Source organism: Anas platyrhynchos, chromosome 1 (genome assembly GCF_047663525.1).
Source record: "Anas platyrhynchos isolate ZD024472 breed Pekin duck chromosome 1, IASCAAS_PekinDuck_T2T, whole genome shotgun sequence".
NCBI lineage: Eukaryota > Metazoa > Chordata > Aves > Anseriformes > Anatidae > Anas > Anas platyrhynchos.
Genome location: NC_092587.1, coordinates 79,615,067 through 79,629,768, shown reverse-complemented (window position 1 = coordinate 79,629,768; position 14,702 = coordinate 79,615,067). Strand labels below are relative to the sequence as shown.

At 38.1% G+C, this 14,702-nt stretch overlaps 1 long non-coding RNA gene across 1 annotated transcript; it reads left to right on the top strand.

Annotated features, from left to right (window-relative positions):
• Positions 1-3,357: 3,357 nt before the first annotated feature.
• LOC119715510 (uncharacterized) lies at positions 3,358-14,480 on the top strand. Its single transcript, XR_005262571.2, has 3 exons — positions 3,358-3,486; positions 11,554-11,636; positions 13,456-14,480. It is a non-coding gene; the product is annotated as an uncharacterized lncRNA (long non-coding RNA).
• The last annotated feature ends 222 nt before the right edge of the window (positions 14,481-14,702 follow it).

Sequence of the window (14,702 nt, the reverse complement as noted above, 5' to 3'; positions counted from 1 at the left end):
CCCTTTGCTCTGTTTGCATATGCAGCATCTGGGTGGATGTGCGCTTAGTTCCTTGTGAAGCTGGCTCATTCTGAAATGATGACCTTCTCCGTGGTAGAGCTTGTATTGCCAGGAACTATGACTCCTGCTGCTGTGTATCTGCAATTATTGAACAAGTTTTATATATGCAAAACTACATTACTTTAGCTTCAAAGACTGGAATTTTTCTTGCTTCTAAAGAAAGCTGGAGCTAATTTATTTAGGTTGACAATTTAATTTGGTCGCAGGGTTTATTTGATAGTCTTATGTGAACCTTCAGGCTAAAATCAGATCAGTCTAGTGAAGGACAACAAAATGCAGTTCCATTTCAGGTCCAAATGTCTCCTGCCACCTCTTCTTTTATTATCTCTGTTTTTTAAAGTTTTCTTCCTCCACTAGTATTTAAAGACCTGGTTTTATCCCACAGCCTGGCAAGCAAAATGATCTCAAGAAAAACATAACCATTTTCTTCTACTATTCACTTGATGCTCTACTTCTGTCTTTAGAAAGTACTTATTAGATCAGCACCCCGCTTCCTGACAACAGCTCAGAAGTGTTATAATCATACCATTAATAAATGTATGACTAACATAAGAACAAATGCTGGCATGCCAAGTGCTTTACTAAATCTTTATTGATTTCTGGTAAATATATTATAAAAATGTGGTGCCTTATCAACAGCAACAACATGGCCTCAGTACAGATAAGCTTAGACACAGGGAACAATTTACAAGTATTTGATACACTATATAGTCCCTCCTACTCAGGGATTTCAAATCATTACTATCAGCCTGTTCAGAGGAATTATAACCAATGAAAATTCAAAATAATGTAAAAACAGACATCTAAATAATAATTACAAACAAACATTTAAACCTGAAGTGGTTTAGTTCCATTGGAGGGTTCTGCTTTAACTGAAGCTACAGCATTTGGGGAAAAAAAATCAAAACAAAACAAAAATGAACTGCTGCTCCAAGACAGAAATAACATATTGTAAATCAATGAGATACTCCTCTGGACAAGCAGAACAGAATAATTTTACTCAAGCCAGTAGGGGAATGAGGCTGAGACTTCTCTGTTAAACATTTAAGTTCCTTGCACCTTTAATAAATCCCACCAGAAGGCTTTCAGAGGAAGAAAAATTACATGTAGGTCTAGACTTAGAAAAAAAAAAAAAAAAAAAGTTTAGTGCAACTGTTCGCATTCCTTGTTTTATCCATGCATTTTTGCACTTCAGCATATAGAAATCTAAAAGCTTATCAACATGCAAATTATGGCGAAATCAAGTCAGGTGTGAAATAGAAGTGATGTTCCAAATGGGTCTACCTGGTCATTTGCGTTGTCTATAGAAGACCCAGATCCAACATTTGATGCAGCAGCTTGAGCCTGTGCCTTGTTACATGCACTGATATAATGAGAGGCTTGCTGGCATTATTATATTAATAATATATAATATATTTTGTCCACATATGGAGGCATTTAATGAAAATCACGGAAGAAGTAACTGAAGAGTGATCAGTCTGGCAGCATGTCTTCTTTCATAGAAGTCTGTTCAGAGAAGGTAATGTAAAAATAAACAAACTTCATGTCTTGTTTTGTTGAAGAAGCAGAGCCTTCCTGTTCTGACTTACCTGGAAATAAAAAGACAATAGAATATCTTAGTGAAGTTCAACCTGCTGTGAGTGTCCTCATGAGTAAAGGGAGGGCACCTGGGCATCATGGGGATGATGGATAAATGTGCCATGCCTTGGGATGGAGGTGTGGTAGGACTAGGCAGACACAGTGAGGGGATCATTGCTCAGTGACAGGGACACTGCTGCTGGCTTAGCTTCTGAGATGGTGACAACTGCCAAGGGGAGTGATCTGGAGGAGCGATTGAACACTTCATAGCTCTACAAGAAATGAATCTGTGTCTTAATACGGAGTCTGTTTTCCATGCAGTGTACTTTTACTAAAAGATTTCCCAAAAGATCCCCCAAAAGCTCTAACATGAGACAGGCACAGATGCTTACAATGTTTGTACCTTTCCCTTCACGTGTACCACGTCAGCCACCCTGTCCCAGAGGAGGCATTGCCTTTTCAAAGCTGCCCACAGAGGGCTCTAGGGGCACTGGATATGAATGGGAGGATTTTCTCTGGAGGGCTGTTCCCTGCCATTCCTAGTCTGAATTGGACGAGTGTTCTTCTGTCTTCTTTCAAACCCCAGACTGATAAACACGGCTTGTTTGTCTCACGCCGCTTCACTAGATCCCTATTAATGTCCACCTGGACAGTAGTTGTGGCAATCGCCTCTAGCTGCACCAGCCATGTTTTCTTTTTTTTATATTATTATTTTTAAATTTTTTTCCACTTCGTGGCCTGCTGGTGGGGTTATTTCCCTCCAGAGCTCTTGGGTATTAAAATATGCCCAGTTAAGTGCACTGTGCATCAGCAGCAAGAAGCTAGATTTTATCTAGTGTGATTGTGAATTGATGGCTGGCTGAATGTGTGGCAGAGACTTTATCATATGGGTAGAATGCTTCCTTGCACCTCTTCTGATAAATGTGAACATATTGTATGAAAATACAAATAAGGATAAAAATGTCTTACTCTGTTTGTCAACTGGACTGCACCATCTGCCTCAGGGATTATTACATTTCACAGCTAAAAGGATCACACAGATGAGCAGAATCACTGCAACAAAGTACAGGATGATGGCAATGTAACACCAGTGTTTGCTCTCATGGCAGTCCACTGCTGAAGGGAAAAGAAAGAAGGATCTCACAACAGCCAGAAGCAACTGAAGTTTTGTTTCAAGTTAAGTTTTTTTCCCAGAAAGAAAAAAATAAGTCAGTTAGCTAGCATACAAAATCACTTTGGCTAAGCCTCCAACAGGAAATGTTGGAGCATACCATCAGTCTGTGCTGCAGATGCAATACATGCAATTGAAAGTGTTGTTGTTGTCATTGTTGTTTTGTTCGTTTGTTTGTTTGTTGTTTTCCAGGTAAATATATTTGTATTAGCTAATTCTTGTTCTAGAAAATGTTATTATTGGTTTTAGTTGTAATTTTAGTTATTAAGTGAAAATAAAGCCTTCTTTGTGTATGTTTATATATGAATTCACATTTTCAGTGTCAGAAGAACCTGGTCAGTTCTAGTTTTGATCATGATAGCTCTTAAGAAGATGCCTGAAAATGTGACGTCTCACTTTCTGAAACCATGCACAGCTTTGCCAGCACTGCTTGCCTTGCCATGCAGTTTATCTGCTGCTGTTGCACAGCTCTGACAGTGCTTCTTGCTCTGCAGTATATCCGGATGTTCTGTCCCGGAGTTTCCCTGGGAGAATGACTCATAATGTTAGTATTAGCATGGGGTTATTATTCTGAGGTTACACAACTGAAGACCCAGAAGGAAATCATGACATTCCATTGCAGCTTTTGGAAAAAGTTTTCACAGGTAATTTGGAAATTTGCAGGCTGCTTTTTCCAGGTAGGCTCTTATAATCCTTTTTAAGCACTACAAAGAAATACATGTTTAATTAGTTGTTAAATCCCTGCCATCCATTATTTTCTGCTACCACTGTAACCCTGTCCAGGATCTCTGTGCCTGTGTTCTTCCATTTCTTATCCCTTCCCTCTTCCCAGACCAATCTGTATTATAATAATAATAATAATAATAATAATAATAATAATAATAATAATGAGAATGAGAATGAGAATTAGAAGAAACACCTGATTTCTGTGACTTTTAAAGAGGTTTCAGTGAAAAATGTGAAGGCACAGAGGTCACCTACAGCATTTTGCCTGGATTTTGATAGTTCTAGAACCAAATTGTACAAACTTGGGAGTATGGGTAAACTAGGCAGAATCAGAGAAGGGGAGAAAAAAAGCGAGGACTGGCAGTCAGCAAACAGAAGATGATGATGTATCAAAACCATACACTGCATCACTTACAATACTTTTAATGCTGCAATCCAATCCCAATTTCTGTGACCAAATAAATAAATAAATAAATATTAAAAAAAAAAAAATCAGAGGGAATTTAAAGTAAGCCAGTAAATTGGTTTTGCCTTTGTATCAGCAGGACTGAATCTGCATTTGGTCCACTCTCTTTTCTGCCTGACTGGAACCGTTAATCAGAAACACCTTCTAAAACTGTCAGTTTCTTTTTCCCTGCGGTAAGGCAAAATTAAACCAGCAATGGAAACATTTGTTCTCACTTAGCATTTTCTGCAGCTAACATTTTTTCTATAAATATCTTAATGTTCTTCTGCATTGCATGAATGCAATATTTTCTTTCCTTCTCTTATTTATTTAAACCGCATACAAATACATGTGACTTAAAACTCCTATATTATTTTGCTTTGCAAAGCCAAATTTTGTTTTAGGGCTGGTCACACTGCTTGAAAAAAAGTATTTTAATGTATCATAAAATTTTCACTTCAGAAAAGATCAGACACAAGTTATCTGAACATATTAAATAACTGTTCAAGATCTAATTAGCTATCACTTTCTAAAAATAACTCAATTTCTCCAATTTAAATGATATTGCTGACTTGTTTATTCTCTCTAAATGCATTTGGAAATGAAAAAACATACACAGAAATTGTTGCTAATAAGAACATAGAGCTTGCCATTGCAAAATAATTTTAACCACATGTTCTGAGCAACCCCTCAGGATTAAAATCATCTGCAGAAAAGATGGAAAGTAATACTGTCCCATACCCTGGAAAAGCGGGCTATTTGTCTGCTGATAGGGTGGGGAGTTGCTATGTTATTTGTGTATCTACTTGCTAGAGGCACGGGAAGGCAATTATTCTGCTAGCCATTCTGCATCAGATACTCGTCCTCCAGTGGGTCACCTTGCCTGCAAGGTACATATACATTTCCTTCTGGGATCCTCCTAGGATGAAAAAAACTGTTTCCTTCTTGGAAGAAACCTGGGCATATTTCACAGAACATTCAATGGTGCAGACATGGACAGTGCCAAACTTTACTTCCTCTCCCCAGAACTGATCTCTAGCAGAATCCCCAGCGGATGTTATGGTCTATGTGAGAACCTTCATTATGTTCCCAGCAACGTGCTGAAATGTGTTCTGAGCCCTACAGTAAAACAAACAAACAAAAAACAACCTAACCCAACAAACAACAACAGCAACAAAATCAAGAGGCTCCCCCCCTCCCCCTGAAAAATAAAAAAAAAAAAACAAAATACACCTAACCACAGGAAAAAAAAAAAAAAAAAGAACAGAAAAACAAAACAAAACAAAACCAACATACTTTGGCAATGTGCAGTACAGACTTTTAAATTCAGGCATATCCACCAACATCACAACAAAAAAGATCTCATGGGGCCTAAGGGAGAGAGGAGGCCAGGCATTCTGCTGTGCAGATGCAGCCAGTGTGCTCCACAGCTGCTTGCAGTGAGCAGCAGGGACACACATATGTCTGTACTACCATGCCCTCAGACCACCACTTGCTCCCTGGTGTGATCCACCCAGTAAAGCACTGATACAAGAAAAAGATTTGCTGGACTGAGTCGCAGAGGCACCCTAATGCAAGGGTTAGGGGTGCCATAAATCCTTATAGACTTAGCTGTGGCAGAGTGACAAGAAGCTTAGCCCAAACAAAACCTGGGATGGGAATCCGTGGCTGCACGTGCTAACTTTGTAAACACTCACAGGCAGCCTCCAGGCAGTGGTAACCAGCAACAGGGAAAATCTTTGACAGTTTTTAAATTTGCCTAAGTCATACCTACCTCTCTGGAAACCTAGCACCAAGTATCTCTTCCATTACCTGTAATACATAATTAATAATAAAGAGTATACAAAGAGGATACCATTTAATGAGAAAGATTTAAATTTCCTGCTGTATTGCCATACTTGTATGTGTAGACTTGGATGTACTGTTGGTGTTGTCAGATTTCCGTTTCACTTTCACCTCAGCATAGGTGATCTGATCACCTGCAAATACAAAAAAAAAAAAAAAAAGTGCTGCACTTAGGGGAACTGCCTGAGGCCAGATCTCACAGTTCTCATTGGATCCAGCACCCAGGCATTAGACCTGCATGGAGAAAATGGTAAGAGCAAAAGCACACACTAGAGGTTATTTTCATTCTTTTTGTGTGTGTCACTGAATGAATTTGTGAAAAAGAAAGTAACAGAAGAACTATTGCAATTTATTGTCCTGTTGTACAGTTTTCCAAAAAATCTAGATGTTATTCAGTTATTAAATTTCAGAAAAATTAAAAAGGAACTGAAGTAGCTGTTACCACATGCTGAAGTACTCTATTATTAATTCTTTTTTTTTTTTTTCTTTTTATTCCATATGCTATCCACACATGTATACTTTCTGACAGTCTTTAAGTAAAAACTAATCAAAGGCAAGTTTGTTTGGTTTTGTTTGTTTGCCTTTTGGCTAAATTATTATTCTTTTCTGTATTTCTCAATAAACTTCTTCTTCCTGGTGAATTCAGATCTTGCACATGGATATGAAGCATGCCCGTTCTCTACAGCTTCTTCTTTCACACAGAGAAGCACAGTTCCTAGGGAAACAAAGCTGTGCTGTACTGCATGTGCATAGAGACAAGCTATTTTACAGTCCCTTATGGATTAAACATAATTTCTAACAATTCATCATGTAAAATATAAGCTTATTATTTTATACTATTTTTTTTCATCCACAGATTTTTCTTCCTCAGGTTAATTCTTTCAAGTATTTAAATGAGGTTTTAATTAATTGCTGGTAGGCACCATGGCAGACAGAGCACAGATTTTTCAGTACAAACCATGAATTCAACTTTTTCTTCAAAAACATGAAAGGGAAGCCTGGCTGCAGTTAATTCTCATCCAGAATAGTCCAAAAGCAACTAACTTTCTTTTCTTTTCCTTCCTTCCTTCCTTCCTTCCTTCCTTCCTTCCTTCCTTCCTTCCTTCCTTCCTTCCTTCCTTCCTTCCTTCCTTCCTTCCTTCCTTCCTTCCTTCCTTTCTTTCTCTCTCTCTCTCTCTCTCTCTTTCTCTCTTTCTCTCTTTCTCTCTCTCTTTCTCTCTTTCTCTCTTTCTTTCTCTCTTTCTCTCTTTCTTAGTCACAGCAGACAGAAACCTGAGGAAGAAGAATTAACAATAGACTTATCTGAATCTTTATTACTTTGCTAATTTATGACTATTCTCACTTGAGAAGAGAGGAGGCCCTCTCTTCTCTTACATAGGTGCCCTTGGCATTTGCTTTTCTTGACTAATAGTTACTTACAAGGGAAGCTTTCCATAATTGCTGCAGAACTGGCATGGCCACTCACTTTGCAGGCAGTTTCCACTTAGTTGAGACATCCCTTCCTCTTGGCTTAGAAGTCACCATTCCACAAACAAAGGCAATTGAACAGGTCTTTCTATCATTGTGAATGTTTGTCTTATTTGTTGTAGTGAAGTTTAGAAACCACAGGGAACAACTGATTTTCCTCCATGATTTTTTTTTAATCTGCTCAGCTGATCATCAGATAAAGAACTTCCCAGACTATCCTTGTTCTAAGAAATCTATTCTTAGGAATTATTTTGTAAAAAAACTCCTCCATCCTTCCACTTGATCAGATTGTGTTTGCATATCAAGAAGAAGTCTTTCTTGTCCTTGTGCCTCAGAGCATGCACCCATTCCTTCTGAAAACCACTTAGCATCTCCAGACTGCTTGGAGGTATTGGCTGCACCGAAAGAACTGCCTCGAGACAGAGAACATTTGAGCAAAATAAGCCATGGCTTTTCTGTTATTGAGAGACATCTTTTCCATACACAGAAGGATTGCCTCTTGTTATGCATGGATCCTGTGGTAAATACTCCAGCATTTGCTATGGCACTGTGTGACGCTAGGTTTTCAAAAACGACATGGTGGAGGGAAGTCTTCCTGTTCTGTATCTGGTGGTGAGTCAGTAGCAAACCCTCAGTTGCTCTGGTAACCACTAGCACGATTGTGACACTCATGGTAGCAAAAATTAAAAAAATGTGTTTCAAGATTTTTAAGACCCATGGGACTAATAAAATGTTGTCAGGGTGGGTTTATCCAAAGGCATGGGATTGTCTGACAAACTGCACAGTCCCTTCTTTCATTTATGGCCTCTCAGCCTCAACAGTGAAAAATACCCATCTGCTGTATTATCAAGAATGTTTGATAACCTGGGTAAATTTGCTAACAATTATGCAAGTTGGGCTGGAAAAGGACTTGGCATGATTTTCAACAGCAGACATTCATTTTCCTAAGAAAGAAGGTCATTTTCTCAGATTGCTGTGCCTTAATACCAAGAGAAAAATCATTGCTCTTCTTATCTTTGGATGCTTTATCTACACTTGACTGTAATTATCTATGGATGCTTAAGCTGGCATCTGCATAACAGAAGAGATCTTTTCCACTATCACTGTAAAAGCAGAGCATCCTTCAGCAATTAGAAATTCAGAGACAGGTGCTAGACATTGCTCAAGGCAGTCTTGATGTCTACTTCTGCCATGTCCTCTAGCTGCATCATATTCACAGTGCTGTTAGAGAAACACCCAGAAGACATCTCACTGCCCAAAGTCTCCACAGGCCCATTGTCCCAAATAAGCAAGACCGTAAAATCAGAGTAAGAGGGAGAGGGAAAATGGAGGGTGGTGGGACATGCTTGGTAGACCCCAGCAGTTTTCTGTAGATGGGGCAGTGGAAGGAAGGAAGGAAGGAAGGAAGGAAGGAAGGAAGGAAGGAAGGAAGGAAGGAAGGAAGGAAGGAAGGAAGGAAGGAAGGAAGGAAGGAAGGAAGGAAGGAAGGAAGGAAGGAAGGAAGGAAGGAAGGAGCTTTTTGTTGTTGTTCTTTTTGTTTTGTTTTGTTTTGTTTTGTTTGTTTGTTTCAACACACCACCTTGTAGATTGCCTGCTTTGCATCTTTTGCCTTATTTCCCATGAGCTCTGTAAGTCCAATGCTTGCTGAAATTTATCTATTTATCTTTTTCTCAAGAGAGAAATCAAACAGATTTTTCATTGAAGTGCCATGGGGAAAAAGATCAAATTCAAATGTAAGCAGGACAAAATGTAGGACGAGTCCAGCAAAGTGAAGATTAAAAACACTTGCCAGCACATGCAAAAACTCAAGGCAGCAGTGCAGGTGATGAAGGGGCTGAGGGGAGGGAGAGGAGAAGAAGGGTGCAGACTCACAGGAGACGTGCATAGTGGCCACAGGAAAGTAGGCCGGACTTACAGTTCTGTAATCAGATAAGACAGCATGAACTGTGAAGTATGTAAGTCAAAAAATGCTCAGAGGCAGGGCAGTATGAAACCCCTTTTCTTTGCAGGTCTAAACTATCATTCCAGTCTTGGAGGAACAACTTTGGCCTTTTCCAGGTCTTGATGTATTAATGATCTAAAGTAAAATATGCATGGAGTAGGACAGCAGCTGCTTCCTTTGCACATTGTCAGGCAGGTGGCTGAGAGTGAACTCAACTGCTCTGAACTCACTGTAGCATGGCAAATACCAAACTTTTGACTAAAGAAAAACAACCTCCTCAGTGTGCCAGATCTGCCTTAGGCTTATGAAAAATATTGAATCTAAAGCATGTTAGTACCAAGCATTATCAAATACCTCTCGTATTAAATTCACCGTCTTTCTCACACAAAAGACAAAGAATCAGAACAGCTCACAGCACCTGGCAAAATGAGGACCACAGTTTCCTGCACTGGTGTTCTAATTGGTGAAAGCAATTGAGCACATGTATAGATGGAAAATGGGAAGAATGTGTAATGGGTGTGTATGTTATGTACATTCCCATTATAACACGAAAGAAAAATCTTAGTTAAACAGATTGGATGGTTTTTTTCACTTTGTCGCACTAGGACACACTAACAATAGGAGGCAAATTCAAGACTGATTTAAAGTATTTCTTAAGGTAAGATATTAGAATCAGCCTGTAGAAGTAATTGTTTTAGGAAGTTATTAAAGTAAATAATTTATTAGGAGACCAAAAGGGATGCAACATTCACATAAGCAACAAGGATATTGGTGTTACAACAGCAAGATTTTTCAAAAATATTATGAAAGGGTAAATGTCATGCCATCATACTCTAAAGGGTAGGCAAAAACATTTTGCCTGAAATTTGATTACTTAGTTGGTCTCATAATTGGCTTTTTTTTTTTTTCTTTTAGGTAAAAAAAAAATAGGTTCTGCCTGTCCAATAACCTAATACTGGCAAATTTCAGAATTATTTTATTGCATTATAGGGTTCTCAGGATATATATAAAAGAGCAATTTTAAAGTATATTTTCTGAAGTATATTAAAAACTGTGTGAAAGCAGTAAAATTACAACAATAATAAAAACTAAAATATAACGAATTTTAAAGGATAATATTAGATGATGAAACAAACAAAAAAAAGATGTAACAGACTTTTATGCTCTCAATTTTTGACACGTTTTGTATAGATAGTTGTACTGGATATGTGAGTACATCTCCAATAAGTACTTATAGGGTAATTCTGCACTGGGAATTATCCTGGCAGTTCAGCTCTTTTGCAGTGAACTGGTTGTGACCATATAGTCTGAGACAAACTGAGTTAACATATGAAAGATGAAGATGTTACACTGATACAGATGCTTTTAGAACCGTGTACCAAGAAGTGAATCTACAAAACTTATTTTTATAGGATAGAAGTTGCTTTGCTAGCTTATTCAGTATACATTTGCCTTTCGTACTATGATCTCTAAATATAATATTAAATAATGTGTCCATACTTAACTATCTTTTAACCAGCAAAGATCTGTTTTTTGATCAGAAATTAACAACAACAACAACAAAGCTTGATATTTTTGTTTTAAAAACATGAGCTATGTCCATTAATGGATATCTTTGGCACTTTATTTCTTGTAAATATATTTTTAAAGTAATGTAGTTTTATAGTAGCAGACATCAATAGGTCATACACATGACTAAATTTTGAAAATTATAGAAACTTCTATTGATTATTGACTTCTGTTTTTCTCAACATCTAACTTGCAGAAGAGAAAGACAGAGACAGAGAGAAAGAAAGAATGAAACAAAAATGAGGAAGAAAGACCTATTGTTTTACAATTTAAAATTATTTCTGGTGTCTAACAAAATTAATCAATGTAAAATATAAAATGTAAATATACTGCGGGAGAGAAAATGTCAGTGTCATCACTGCACTGTAACTGCCAATGAGTTTTCAATAACTTCTATTAATATCTTGAATTTCTAATTGTTAATGCATTTCAGAAACAGCACTTTTTAGCTATTCTATTGAAATCCAGAGTGGGATTTTAGAGGTCAGTCTTTACTTTTGCTAGAATTCAACTTTTCTTCTACTAATGAGAAAAAAGTTTCCAAGTGAATGGATATGTAATAGACAGATAGATACTAATATTCTTAAAAATGCTTTTAACAAGACTTCAGTTTCTTACAAATGTTTCCATTCAAAGAAAAATGAAAGATTTAAGAATGTGTCACTGAACAAAGAAAAAGTAAATAATATTAAGATGACCATTTGTTACCTGCGTCTGAATTTTGTGAAGTAAAACGCATTCTTTCCTCAGATGATACCTCTGCATAAATCACCTCACTTGCCATTTTGAAGAAACGTCTTCAGATCTGCAATCAAAATGGACTCATTGAAGGAGTAAGTACCCTGTATGACATCCTTTCTGGCCTCCTCCCACCTATCACACCACGTTAGGTCAAAAGAAATGTTCAGATGTCTGTAAAACGGAAGGAAACTAGATACTTTTTTATTTTCTTTTTTTTTTTTTAAAAAAAAAGTAAAAAAAAGTAAATGCACACCTTGCACACTGATAGTTTTCATCTGGAACATGACCTACCAAAAAGGAGTATGATCGTATCCTGTTCAAAGCAACTGGACACTAAAATATTTTTCAGCAACAACAACAACAACAAAAACAGTTTGTGACTGTCAGATCACCTCCCCCTAAAATTTGTTAATTTAGGGTTGAAATCAGAAAGCAATGATGAGGGTAGGAATAGGGGAAGTATGAAACATCACTAAAATATCTCATTTCAATACTCTTGAATTGGGGGAGGGGAGAGGGGAGGGTTGTATATTGATTTTTTCTTCCTTATTCCATAATGAAAAAAAATAATTTTTGAAGTTGGATTTGAAACAAAGTGCTCTTGTTAGGCCAACTACTTTTTTCTTCAGATTTACCTCCACAGATAAATTTGTGTTTTGTTTTGTTTTTGTTTTTGTTTGTTTGTTTGTTTTTACTGTAACTTAGTATGTTGCCTTTTTTTTTTTAATTCTTCTCCCAGAGAAATTTCTGTTCTTCAACCAGATCTAGATTACCTGCTAATATTTATAACCCAGAGGCATCATTAAACTCAGAATTAAATCCTGACTGAGTCTGACCTGTGAATGTTCTCCCTGTTGGTCACCAAACATTTGCATTAAAGACTGGTGGCATACTGCTTTGTTTTCTCACTTTAGTAGAGGTGTTTGTTCAAGATGAAGTCAAGGGAGATATCATGGTGGAAAGTCAAGAAGTTCACTATTTTGCCCTCTTGGGACCAGCCATGAAAGTAAGACTACACAGCCATACTAGAAGACTAACTGAAAACTGCCATGTTGAAACTGGAAAAAGCAATAACCATAGAGATTTCCCAGGAGGAGGGGAAGGGAGGGGAGGGGAGGGGAGGGGAGGGGAGGGGAGGGGAGGGGAGGGGAGGGGAGGGGAGGAGAGGGAAGGGAATCAGAAAAATATCCTTTTCAAAGAAAAAAAAAAAAAAAGAAGAAGTAACTTGAACATCCCTAAATGAGACACATCTGTGCTAGGCTAGAAGAAAATTGTGAAGCAATACCGCTACTTTTTGTTTGAAGGATCTTTAAGAAACTATTCAATACATGTGTACATTAAGCACATGTTGCTATTTACAGCCAGGGTAACATAAAGTTAAATTTATAAAGTCTTTATCAGCTGTGTGAGAGAAAGATTCATCACCTCTGGGCTAAGCTTCCAGATAGTTCACAGCTCTACAGGCACTTCTACACTATTCAGGAGTGCTGCTCTGGATAGGCCTGGATGTACTGACGTTGTGCATTAGTTGGTGTAACTGTTTACACTCTGTGACTTGTAATCCAGAGGCTTCTCCAGCATGTACCACACTAACAACTCACCTATGCCATGCACAGACATTGCTGTGCTGCCATGCTCCTTGTCTGGATGCAGGCACTGCACAACCCACAAATTCTGCTTGACACTCACAGCAAGAATGTAGCATCTGCTCTTGCTCAGGCTATGCAACAGCACATCACTGCCTAGGACAGTTGTGAGATTTGGGTCATGAAATAGCAGGGTTGAAGATGAGTTTGCGTTTGACCTTGTGCTGTGCTTGAACAGCCTGTAGGGAATGGGGAACTCTTTTGCAAAGGGCATCTTTTGTAGCTCTGGCCCATCACAACAGCCTAATTCATGTTTGTGTTTCAGGACAGTCTTCCACTGCAGAGAGGTGGTTTCTGGCAAGAAAGATTCAATTGAAGATAACACTTGTTGCCTGACTTCACAGACAAGATGTTCCAAGGCAGATTCTTTACATGAGAAGAACAGCAGGAGGAAGAGATTTGGATTGGTACTTAGGCACTAAAATGTGCTCTTAGTGTCAACGTTGTAAACCTAGATTGGCTTTACTAGCATTCTTCTGGATTTATTTATTGACGAGTCTAAGGCCTGTGAAGATATCTGGGAAAGGAGAAAAAAGATTCTGTACACACAGAAGCCACTGACGTTTGATCCTTGTTTTCAAGACCATGCATTACTAGTTGCACAGAACTGGCAAAATTATTTTGTCAGTGGATTTGTGAAGCAGATGTAAAGATGTATAAGTCACTAACAGGACATTTAAAGGATTTGGAAGAGGTCTTTGTATTTTAATAACATGAAATAGACACTAGATGTCTCACCTGCACCATAAAAAGTATCAAATTATACCTAAACTAAGATTTTTATATGCTTATATGCTTCTTTCTTTTCTTTCTTTCTTTCTTTCTTTCTTTCTTTTCTTTCTTTCTTTCTTTCTTTCTTTCTTTCTCTCTCTCTCTCTCTCTCTCTCTCTCTCTCTCTCTCTCTCTCTCTCTCTCTCTCTCTCTTTCTCTGCCTCTCTGCCTCTCCTTTCTCTCTTTCTTACTTTCTCTCTCTTTCTTTCTTAAACGGAAGGGCTATAATTAGTGCACGGGAGCAGAGCAGGGACTGGACTACCTATGAAAGCCCTTTCACAGTCTCCTCATTTCATGTTTTTAAACAATTTTTTTCACTATTTCATATTCTGCACTGTGAAGAATATATTCATATAATTTATATCCAAAACAAGTGAATGATTTATGTACATAAATATCCATGGGCATAAACTATTGTATCACTTTAAGTCTTCTTTTGAGCATAAGCTGATGAACTGACTGGAACTGAACAGGCAAAATAACAGCCACTGACAATGATTAAAACATAACCTCCCCTTCCCTTCCCTTCCCTTCCCTTCCCTTCCCTTCCCTTCCCTTCCCTTCCTTCCCTTCCCTTCCCTTCCCTTCCCTTCCCTTCCCTTCCCTTCCCTTCCCTTCCCTTCCCTTCCCTTCCCTTCCCTTCCCTTCCCTTCCCTTCCCTTCCCTTCCCTTCCCTTCCCTTCCCTTCCCTTCCCTTCCCTTCCCTTCCCTTCCCTTCCCTTCCTTTCCCTTCCCGCCATC